Here is an 11,741-nt window from a genome sequence, read left to right on the forward strand (position 1 = left end):
CCCCTTTGTGACGTGATAATGCCCCTTTGTGACGTCATAACACCCCTTTGTGATGTCATAACACCCCTTTCTGACGTCATAACACCCCTTTCTGACGTCATAATGCCCCTTTCTGATGTCATAATGAGCCTTTCTGATGTCATAATTCCAAATTGTGACGTCATAATGCCCTTTGTGACGTCATAATGCCCTTTGTGACGTCATAATGCCCTTTGTGATGACGTAATGCCCTTTGTGACGTCGTAATGCCCTTTCTGACGTCGTAATGCCCTTTGTGATGTCACAGTGCTCCTTTGTGACGTCATAATGCTCCTTTGTGACGTCATAATGCTCCTTTGTGACGTCATAATGCTCCTTTGTGATGTCATAATGCTCCTTTGTGATGTTATAATGCCCTTTCTGACGTCATAATGCCCCTTTGTGATGTCATAATGCTTCTTTGCGATGTCATAATGCTCCTTTGTAACGTCATAATGCCCCTTTGTGATGTCATAATGCTCCTTTGTGATGTCATAATGCCCTTTCTGACATCATAATGCCCCTTTGTGATGTCATAATGCTTCTTTGTGAGGTATCTGTGGTGCCATTGATAATGAAGTATGATGAACTGGAAGGCTTTCAGTAGAATTGCAGCCCTAACATAAACAATGACATGAACTCTGGAATTCTGTGTAAAATCATTACCTAGCTTGTGGTCCGGCTCTTCAAACCAAAGGCTATGAGGTGCTGCTCTTGTTGACACAGGCTGTGAAAGATGACTTGAGCTCTAAGAGTAATTTCCCTTCTGCTCTTGATATGAACGTCAAATCCACAATTAGAATATTAAGAACATAATATAAAAGTTTTTTCTGCTGGACTGAGGACTGGGCAGTAAGAAACCGGATGAGGTTTAACAAAAGCAAGTGTAGAGTCTTGCACCTGGGTAGAAATAATTGCATGCACCAGTACAGGCTGGCGGGAAGAGCTGCTGGAGAGGAGCTCTGCTGAGAGGGACCTGGGCGTCCTGGTGGACAACAGATTAACCATGAGCCAGCAGTGTGCCCTTGTAGCCAAAAAAGCCAATGGCATACTGGGGTGTATTAAAAAGAGCGTGTCCAGCAGGTCGAAGGAGGTGATCCTCCCCCTCTACTCTGCCGTGGTGAGGCCTCATCTGGAATATTGTTTCCAGTTCTGGGCTCCCCAGTACAAAAAGGCAGGGATCTCTTGGAAAGAGTCCAGCGGAGGGCCACTAAGATGGTGAAGGGCCTGGAGCATCTCCCCTATGAGGAGAGACTTAGGGAACTGCGTCTGTTTAGCCTTGAGAAAAGAAGGCTGAGAGGGGACTTGATCCAGGTTTATAAATACCTGAGGTGTGGGAGCCATAGTGGTGAGTCTGGTCTCTTTTCAGTAGTGCGTGGGGATAGGACTAGAGGTAATGGGATGAAAGTACAGCATAGGAAGTTCCGCACAAATGTGCGGAAGAACTTCTTTACAGTGAGGGTGACGGAGCACTGGAACAGGCTGCCCAGGGAGGTGGTGGAGTCTCCTTCTCTGGAGATATTTAAGACCCGCCTGGACACCTACCTGTGTGACATGGTGTAGGGAGCCTGCATTGGCAGAGGGGTTGGACTCGATGATCTCTAGAGGTCCCTTCCAACCCCTACGATTCTGTGATTCTGTGATTCTGTGACTTCCATTAGCTGTTAGCCATAGTTTGGAACTTGCAAAGCAATCATATTGGAGCCTTGCTGGGCAACCTGCTCCAGTGTCTCACCACACCCACAGTAAAGCATTTCTTCCTAATATCCAATCCTAATCTACCTTCTTCCCATGTAAAGCCATTTCCCCTCATTCTGTTGCTACCTGCCCTTATAAAAAGTCCCTCCCCAGCCTTCCCTGTAGGCCCTCTTCAGATACTGGAAGGCCACTCTAAGGTCTCCTTGGAGTCTTCTCCAGGCTGCAGAGCCCCATCTCTCTCAGCCTGTGCACATAGCAGAGGTGCTTTCAGCCCTCTCTGATCACCTTCATGGCCCTCCTCTGGACCTGCCTGAACATCTCCAAGTCCTTCTTGTGTTGAGGGCTCCAGAACTGCGTGCAGTGCTCCAGATGGGGTTTCAATGAGAGGAGTGTGGAGGGGCAGCACCACCTCCCTCGACCTGCTGGTCATGCTTCTATGCTTTAAGCTTATGCTTTAAGGTCCTATATGCTTTAAGGTTTAGATAGTGCAGTCGCCACACCTCTTCAGGTTTATCTATGAAGGTCCCTTCCAAGTGAACCGTGCTGATCCAGACAGTTCGGACTGCTCATTAAAATGTTTTAGGAAGTTGGGCTGGTCCTACGAAGTAGTTTGACTGCAGTAAGCAATGTACATGGTGCGCTGTGAGTACTGCACACATTCCTCTTGGCAGCTTGTGGAACAGACATTGTGCATTGTTTGGATTGTGTAAGCATTCCTGTTGGTCTCTTGTGATGCTTACCTTCTTAGAGCACCTTTCCTCGTTTGGCTCTACATATTTTGCTACCTTACTTGTTCTGTTTGGCTTAGCAGGGAAGGTCTTCTTCTGAAGCATCCTCAGTCTTGGTCTGGGCAGCATACTTAGAAATGACATGGATGTTACATGATTAGGTGGTCAAAGGGGGGAAGAACTCACCTTTCTGATCTGTTTCCTTTTAGAACACAGTCCTGGAGAGGATTTGCTTTCCTTGTTTCCTGGAGACTTGGATTCTTACATGGTTTTGACTGCAGCTAATTCTGATGTTAATTCCTTTCTCTGTACTTTAGTAGCCAAGTACACGTGGAGTGCTTTGGAATTGTCTGAAGTTGCCAGGTTGCTTGTGATCACATATGTAACGTGGAGTTATGTGTTGTGCCAGTGATAATTCAGTGTGATGAACTTGAAGGCTTTCGGTAGAATTGCAGCCCTAAAGTAAACAATGACTTGAACTCTGGATTTCTGTGTAAAATCATTAGCTGCCTTGTGGTCTGGGTCTTCAAACCAAAGGCTGTGAGGTGCTGCTCTTGTTGACACAGGCTGTGAAAGATGACTTGAATCTCTAAGAGTAATTTCCCTTCTGCTCTTGATATGAATGTCAAACCCACAATTACAGTATTAAGAACATAATATAAAGGTTGGTGCTGCTGGCCTATTGGCTTCCATTAGCTGTTAGCCATAGTTTGGAACTTGCAAAGCAATCTTATTTAGATTTTAGTGATGAAATCTTCTGATGAAATCTTCCTTTTAATTCTGCAAAAGAATCTCAATGGAACATTTCTGTCTGAAAAGGCTCTGGCATATGAAGATGTGCCAGACTGCAGCCATGTGCCAGATGTGTTTGGATCCATGGAATTTTCTGATGTAGCTTCAGTGTTTGAAGAATCTCCACTCGATCTAAATACTCAGAGAACAAAGCAGGTGTGTGAAGATGTAGTGCTAGTTTCTTACAGAAAAAATACAGCACTTAATCCAGAAATCTGCTTCTCATTGTATCTAGTGCTTACTCCATATTTAAGTATCTAGTGGACCTTGACCAAAGGGAGATACAGATTGAGCAAAGAAGTATGTTAAGCATAAATTTTGGTGCCTTCTACCTGTAGGCCATGGTTGGTTTAATGAGAACCCTAACTCCAGTGTTTGGTTTGCACAGAAACAGCAAGCAAGGGAACAAGTAAAGGAGTCAGTGAGGATTTTAAAACACAATGGGAAGTGATGAGGCACAGTTCATAAGATTCTGGAGTTAGGCTAAAGGTACACAGACCTTTAAAGGTACCGAAAGAAATTCAGTCTTACTGTGTTGGACAAGAAAATCCACAGTGAAGTGATTGAAATTTTGCAGCCAAACCAAGTGATAATTCATAGTTATGTTTAGATAAGCTGGTGAGGGTTAATCGTAAATGGGGAATTGACATGAACAAATAAAAAATGGCATTTGAGAGTCTATAAGAAACGCACTTATTCTAGGAAAGAATCAGAGGTTTTAACTCTTTTGTTCAATAGACAAGTAGTGTATGATGTTTTTATAAGCATTGTGTCTGACCTTCTCAGCTGTTAGAATTTCTTTGACAGTAACTTCTCCGGCTGTGATCAGAAAACCTTTTGTTCTATCTCTGGCAGCATTCGAGGCATGATACTCAACTGGGTGATATGGAATTCACACTGTCAACTCCAGTGACAAGAAAAGTGGCATCTAAGCAGCGTGCAAACACAGAGAATGTTGATGCAGAGTAAGCGTTAAGAAATGAGCTGCCCTTTGCATTTCCTGCTCCTGCTCTTTTCAAAGAGTCAGACAGAGAAGCAAGTAGAAGGCATACCCTTTCAGGCGCCTACTTCCAAAGGTATGTTGTATCTAACAAATGAAAACCTAGAACATGTGTAGCTTAGGAATTTTTTACTTTAAATATGAATGCAATCCTTGTAGGTCCTGATATTCTGAAAGGTTTCAGTGTGGGGTTTATTTGGTCACAGCACATACAGCTGCCAGCCTGTACATCTGACAGTGCACTGCAAGCAGTTTAACCATCTATCAGGGCACGGTACTCGTCTATTAATGATAGAAGTTCTCACAGTTTCACAAGGAGCATGCCTTGAGATGCATTCAGATAATGAGACAAGTGCTGTGCTCCTAAATCTAGCATGTGCATCTACTTCCCATCGAGATCTAGTAGATAATTTCTTTAACATTCATGATGAGGGTTTTGTTTTTATTTTTTTCTGGTCTATTATTTTGAGTGAAAGAAAAGGGTATGCTTTTATTTAAGCGTGCTTTTGATTGCAACATGCTTCTATATTAAATGTAACCTACTGAATTCCTCATGATAGCATACGAGTACTTGCGTGTATCTGTTCTCCCTAATAGAGGGAGAAGAGACTCAGTGAACCTGGACAGTGTTACCCAGGGTTGTGAGAACAGCTGAATGATTGTTGAGAACTGGTCAACTCGTGAGCCTGAGACCTGGGATCCTCCATCCTAGGGTGGAACTTTACTGGAGCATGTGGATGCCACCAAAACAAAAGGACTGTGTACAATAGACTGAGAGTTTGCTGAGTTTCTTGGTTGACAGAAAGCACAACTAACTCAGCAGCAAGTGACATATTTGGGATAGGAGATGACAGCTGGACTTTGAACCTTAAGGACTGCCAAGAAAGAAGCCATCTGCTCAACCCCTGAGCTGCAAACTGCCAAGGAACTCCATACGTTGCCAGGAATGACAGGAGGGTGCCGACCATGGATACACAGCTACGGACTGATGGTAAACTTCAAACAGCTTGAAGTGAGTAAGGGATAGCGAGGGTGCACTGGTGCTCAATATTCAGGAAGCCTATAAATCTACAGTGGGCCAAAGAATACCAGTTTTAATATCTCATGCAGTGTTTACTGTATTGGAGGCAAAAGGTGGACATTGGCTCTCACCCCAAAGATTCCCGAAATACCAGGCCATCCTGGTGGAGCAGGGTGATATAGAAATAATTGTAACTACTATTGCCAGCCCAGTATCTTTCCTTAGCGGAACTCCCCTGGTGGAGAACCAGGATGACATGACTGCTTTGAAACAACTGAAGCTGCACATTGCAGTCGGTCGGTCGGAGCTGAAGGACGAACCCTTAGAAGATGCAGAAGACGCCTGGTTTACCAGCAGCTGCAGTTTTGTGAGACAAGGAGGCTGTAAGGCAGGACATGCAGTAACTGCTACTGAGCAGGGAATGGAAGCACAACCATCAGCCGTGGGGACTTCACCTCAGAAGGCTGAAATAACTGCCTTGACGTGAGCCTTAATGATATGGACGGATGCTAACTATGTGTTTGGGATGCCACATGCTCATAGTACCATCTGAAAAGAGCAAGTATTGCTCACACACAAGGAAAAGAGCGTGATGTAAATCTACCAAGGGTAGAGTTTGATTTTGAGTTGGATTTTCTGGGCTTTGAGACACGTCTTCCAGATACACACTGTGTTATTTCTGATGTGTTGACCTGTTGAGGTCCAGCCTTAAATGAGGATTCAAGTAATACCATAGCAGGAATGGTTTAGATTGGAATTGGAATGCAGAAGGTTGGAGCCCGCAGGAGCAGGGAGTTGTGTTTTGAGTTTTGTGTTCAGTTCTTGGCCCCTCACTGCAAGAAGGACACTGAAATCCTGAGATGTGTCCAAAGAAGAACACTGAAGGTATGAGGTTTCTAGAGCACAAGTCTCTTTGCAAGCACTATCTTAGAGGCAGCCTTGATTTCTCCTGCCCCAAGCTTTGTGCCACAAGAGCTCTCCTGCTTCTCGCTGTGATGTGAGACCATATGGAAGGCTCTGCAGAGGTCCTTCCTTTTCTTGACTGTATTTTGTGTGGCTTTGGACTTGTTTTCGTCTTTCCCAAAGCCCTCTGCCCAATTCTGTGTCCTTCTCTGCAGCCTTGAATTCGATTCAGAGCAGGTTCCCAAGCTCAGCGTCTGAGACATTCACAGCGTGAGCTCCCTGTGCAAGATGTATTTCAGGGAGCTCCCGAGCCCTCTGCTGACTAAGCATCTCTATGCCAAATTCTCGGTAAGCTCAGGGCAGTGTCTTGGAAATGACACGTACCTGTTCCCTGGGCGTCCTGGCTAGTGGTTGCAGCATTGCCCCAGCTCTGAGGTCTTCTTTCTGTTAGCCCCATGAGGCATGTCTTTGCCACATCCTGCCTCTCACTTGATGGCACTTGTGGTGGTGCCAGGAGGTGCTTATTTAAGCTATTCACAATGGTTGTGAGAATTCCCTTTCCTTTGCTGTTCCCCTGCTATTGATAGTATGGGGTTAATAGCAAAGGGGACTTGGAGTCAAATGCCTGCTGCGAGGAGCTGCACTGCGCAATCAGGCTGTAAAGCCCCCCAGAGCTTGCACTGCTTGGCCTTGATGGCACAGGCTGTGTGTATAATCAGGAGGGGTGTTAACTCTTTGAAAGGGCTGATAATAGCAAGACAAGGGGAAATGGTTTTAATTTGAAAGACGGAAGATTTACGTTGGGTGGTAGGGGGAGATTCTTTACTAGGAGAGTGCTGAGGTCCTGGAACAGGCTGCCCAGGTACGTTGTGGATCCCCCATCTGTAGAGGTGTTCAAGGCCAGGTTAGATGTGGCCCTGGGCAGCCTAGTAAATGTGGAAGATAGGTGGCCCTGCCAGGCAGGGAGTGGAGCTTCATGATCCTTGAGGTCCCTTCCAACCCGGGTCATTCTGTGATTCTGTGTTCCCCAGATGCCTCTTGGAAGTCATCAAGTCTGCCTCAGTGCTGACCACCAGTGCACTGTCCCCATGGGACTTAATAAGACACTTGGTGTCTCTGGCTGGGATCTGCTCGGTGATAAACATGCACGTGAAGAACTTAGCGATAGAGTGGGCTCCAAACCTCTTAAGGTAAACTTCTTTTTCCATTTCAACACGATGCTTAGTTCTGCTCTCCCCCAACCCCAGGGGCACAATTTCTAGATGACAGTTTCTACTCACTTGTTTAGCTGGGACAGCTGTGTCCCTGATCATCCAGGATAATTTCGTCAGTGGCATCGCTGTTTGCCCACTGCGGAAGTCTCCAGAGCCCAACCTGACAGTTTTTGGCTTCAGAAATTCAGACTTGGGGAAATGACCTTGGGGAAATGACTTGTAAGATCTGCCTTTTCTTCAGATCCCAGCAGAGCCAATCTTCCTGCGCCATTGAAGCTGCCTGCATGGAGCTGCAGACTCAGTCAGCTGTGGTGGAATTCCTCATCAGCCACACAGATGTCATCTTCTGCTCCGAATCCACACCAGTCGTGGGAGAGTGAGCAGGTGAGTGTCTTCCTCCATTAGCTTGATCTTGATCTGGCACCTTGATCCAATCCAGGTCTTCTCCAAGACCTTTGAAAATTCTATTACTGTCGAGGAGACAGCAGGCTTCTGGGCTTAGGTTAGAATATGGTGCCCCATTCCTGGATCCTTAGTGTGTCCAAACACAAGCCTTACTTGGAGAAAACCATCACTGCTGTTAAGATTTTTTGCCAGCAGGTGAAGCTTGATTGAAATGTGGCAGCAAAGCTTTCTGGAATCCCAGCCCCCTAGTTTTTCTAGGATTTTTGTTTACCTGTTTTTGATACAGTGAGCTGCTCTTAATTGTGGCTGTGTCCTTTGCCACGAGCATACCACTGAGCACACGGTTATTTTGAGCTCCTCTACTTCCAGTGGCTCGGATGAGCAATTCTGAGAGATATGCAGTACTGGGATGGCTGTGCTGTTGCTTCCTCTGCCGTCTCACCTGTGTTTTTCCCTTGCAGGGCACAGTTCTCTGCCTGGGCCCAAGTCTGTGTGGGTCTCTCCATCCACAAAGCTGCTCACCGTGCAGGAGGCACAGGCTGAGAGGAGAGGCCAGAGCAGCTCTCCTGTTGCAACACAGAGCAGCAAGATACAAGTGGAGGAAGGGCCTGCAGCTGTACTGAGGAACTTCGACGCAATCATTGATTTTCCATCTGAAAGGTAAAGAAAGAGGAATTCCTTTCCAGCCCCTATCATCATTGTTCAGGTGATTTCTATTGGTTTATTTTTTGTCCATTGTATCTCCAAGCACTCAACTAAAAAACAGTTGCCCTACTGGCTCAGAGGAGCCACACAAGGGTGCATTTCCTTCCTGGTTGGGCAGGCAGTCACAAGATGCAGAAAGCCACGCTAGTGTCTATCTTGGTCTGTGCTGCCTGTACCTGGAAACGCTGGGGTTTTCCAGATTTCAGGGCCACGCACCTGAAACCAATTGCACTTCTCCTGTAAGAAGAGCTGTTGGTCAGACTTGCTGGCACTAGAAATTAAAGATGGCAGTGAGCTGAGGCCGAGGAGGTGTTAACGTAAGAGTCAGAGATGCTTTTGAGCTTCCCTTATGGCTGCCCAGTTCCTCAGAAAGCAGTTACGCCTGCCAGCTCCTGTCCTTTCCTGCTGCTGAGCCTTTGCTCACATGCTCTGCATCTTGCTCAAAATGGTTGAGAGGAATGTAGCCAGCAGGACTTTTGGGGGCTAAGCTGTAGGAATGGAAGCATCTCTGAATGAATCTTTGAAACAGAGGGCTTTTCTAAGCTGTGTTTCAGCAGAAACCAGGCATTGCCAGGAGCAGGCAACTGTCATCAAGGGCTCGGTGCAGCTTGTCACTCACCCTGCACCACGACTGACAACATGCTGTTTTGTCTCTCCAGACCATGTTCTCCCAGAAAGAGGAAGGAATCACCAGCTGGCAGTTGGCGTTCCTGCTTATTCCTGGGCAAACCATCCCCTGTGGCCAAATGCCAACTGCAGAGCAGTGCCAGGGAAGCAGAAGTCGTGGTCCTGACAGGTAAGGGTGAAAATCCAGCTTTCAAAAAGCTGCTTGTCAGCAACACAGGTAGAATTCATGCTTTCAGTGGGCTTGTACCTCTTTCTGTATTCCTGCATTCGAGCCCGTGCCTGACTTCTTTGGTTGACTCCTGTCTTTCCCAAATGAGTCTCGCAAGCTGCTTGAAGCCTGCTTGACAGGCAGCACCAAGCCTTTGCCTCCTTGGATAGTGAAAGTTTACACTAACTGCTGTGTATCTACTCTTTCAGGTGAATCTATCCCTTGCCAGCACAGGAACCCACCGGCAAGTAGCGATGATGCCTGGTGTGCTTCCATCAATGGAGTGCAGTTAGGATGCATGAGTCACTGCAGTTTCAAGGACAGCCTTCCACGTGACAGCAATGATGGAGAGAAGGAGGTCTGACCTATTCAGTTTTGAGCCCCTCCATGCAAGAAAACCTTGCGGTTCTGGAACGTCTTCAGCTACGAAGGTAGTGAGTGGTCTGGAGCACAAAACTTACGAGGAGCAGCTGAGGGAACTAGGATTGTTCAGCATGGAGAAGAAAAGGCTCAGGGGAAACCTTATAACTCTCTATAACTTCCTGAAGGTAGGTTGTAGTGAGCTGGGGGTTGGCCTCTTCTCTCGAGTAATCAGTGAGAGAACTAGAGGGAATGGTTTTAAGCTGCGCCAGGGAAGATTCAGGCTGGACATTAGGAAATATTACTTCTCAGAAAGGGTAGTCAGGCACTGGAATGAACTGCCCAGGGAGGTGGTGGAGTCACCGACAATGGGAGTGTTCAAGAAACGTTCGGATGTGCTGTATGGAATATGATTTATCCGGGAAGTATTGGCAATGGTTGGACCAGATGATCTTCTAGGTCTTTTCCAACCTTGATAATTCTGTGATTCTGAGCTGAGAAACTTTTCTTGCTCAAGTCCTGCTTCCAAGTTTAACCACCTACGGGGAAGTAGATGTCACTTTTCTAGTGTCCTTCAATTCCGTGTCCGCATTTTCCTAAAAGTAAAAGAATTTGGAGGTAACCAGCTGCAGTGAAGTGAGCAATTTCAGTGCCTGTTTCTGATGGTGGCAATGAGTTCAGAAGTCACACTGAATTGATGGTACCTGTTTCCATTCTGACAAAGGCTGTAGTTGCAGCTGACTTCCCAAGGCTGCCATACGTGGTGGTGACGCAGCCTTGGGCTTGTGCGTTTGCATGACTCCCACCTTTCCTTTCTGTGTCTTGCAGGTCAGCTGGTGCTGGAAGCGGCCGGTATCTGAGTAGGAATGAAGGTGAGTGCAGGAGCAGCTGCTGAGGGGAGGAAGGAAGTCCATGCTAATGAGCTCTGAAGCATCTGCGGGTCCGGTACCAGAATAGGCAGCAGTGATGCAGGGGGCTCCCCAGCAGGAAGCTGGCTGATCCAAATGCTTGCTGAGAGTTTGGAAGCCCAAACCCTTATGGTCTCTGTAAGGGTGGCTAATAAAAAGATGTTAACCAAGATGGTGGTAAATAGTCAAAGGTTGTTAGCAAAGGAAAACTCACCAATGTCGATGTTTTGACCAGAAAGCTGAGGCAGTCTCAACTGGGGAGCAATCTCCAAGAGATGCTGCCTCAGTGGTGGTCAGCCTTTAAATGAGGTCTCAGAGGAGGTGGAGTCAAGGTCCACCCCTTCTGGGAGCACAGCTAGATTACTCTCACCTGTGCTCCCGCAGCTGACCCAACACTTGCCTCAGCTGATTAATCAGAGGTTCAAGCTGTGATTTCCCATTCAGTCTCAAAGCTGAAGGCAGCATCTCCTTGATCTGATGGTGGTGTGCCTGAGTGAGGGAGTGATCCAAGCTGGATGCAGAAGAGTCATCTTAATTTCTCTGCTATTTTACTTCAGATGACACCTATTGGGTGTTGGTTTCTTAAAATTTGGATCTAGGAGGTGGCCTCTCCCTTTGCTTCTGGTGAAAGCACAGAAGTGCAGCAGGAGTAGAAGACAAAGAGGTTTTCTTCGTGACAGGAACACCAATTATTTGATTCAAATGTGTAACTGTGATGAAGATGGTGAAGAACAGATCCGCCTCAAAGACATGCTTGATCACATAAGGAATGAGCATGTGATCCAAGACAGCCAGCGTGGCTTTAGCAGGGGAAGGCCATGCCGAACCAGTCTGGTGGCCTTCTATGATGGAGTGATGGCATTTGTGGACAAAAGGAAGGAACAGATGTCATTGACCTGGACTTGAGCAAGATCTCATCCTTATCTCTAAACTGGAGGGATGTGGATTTGACAGGTGGACCACCTGGTGGATAAGGGATTGGTTGAAAGGCCACAGACAGAGGGTGGTGATTCGTGGTTCGATGTCCAGGTGGAGGCCGATAACAAGTGGTGTCATCCAGGAATCTGTCTTGGGACCAGTGCTTTTTTACATGGTTATCAGTGATACCAATGATGCAATCGCGTGCACCCTCTGCTGTTTGCTGAGTGGTGCGG

General features: G+C 46.7%; 1 long non-coding RNA gene across 1 annotated transcript; it reads left to right on the forward strand.

Annotated features, from left to right (window-relative positions):
* The first annotated feature begins 6,424 nt into the window (after positions 1-6,424).
* On the forward strand, positions 6,425-10,980 carry LOC146755390 (uncharacterized). The gene is made up of 6 exons (XR_014938131.1): positions 6,425-7,350; positions 7,616-7,758; positions 8,241-8,439; positions 9,144-9,280; positions 9,529-9,867; positions 10,508-10,980. It is a non-coding gene; the product is annotated as an uncharacterized LOC146755390 (long non-coding RNA).
* The last annotated feature ends 761 nt before the right edge of the window (positions 10,981-11,741 follow it).

Source organism: Coturnix japonica, chromosome 33 (assembly GCF_054131305.1).
Source record: "Coturnix japonica strain WE chromosome 33, WE-NBRP24, whole genome shotgun sequence".
Lineage (NCBI taxonomy): Eukaryota > Metazoa > Chordata > Aves > Galliformes > Phasianidae > Coturnix > Coturnix japonica.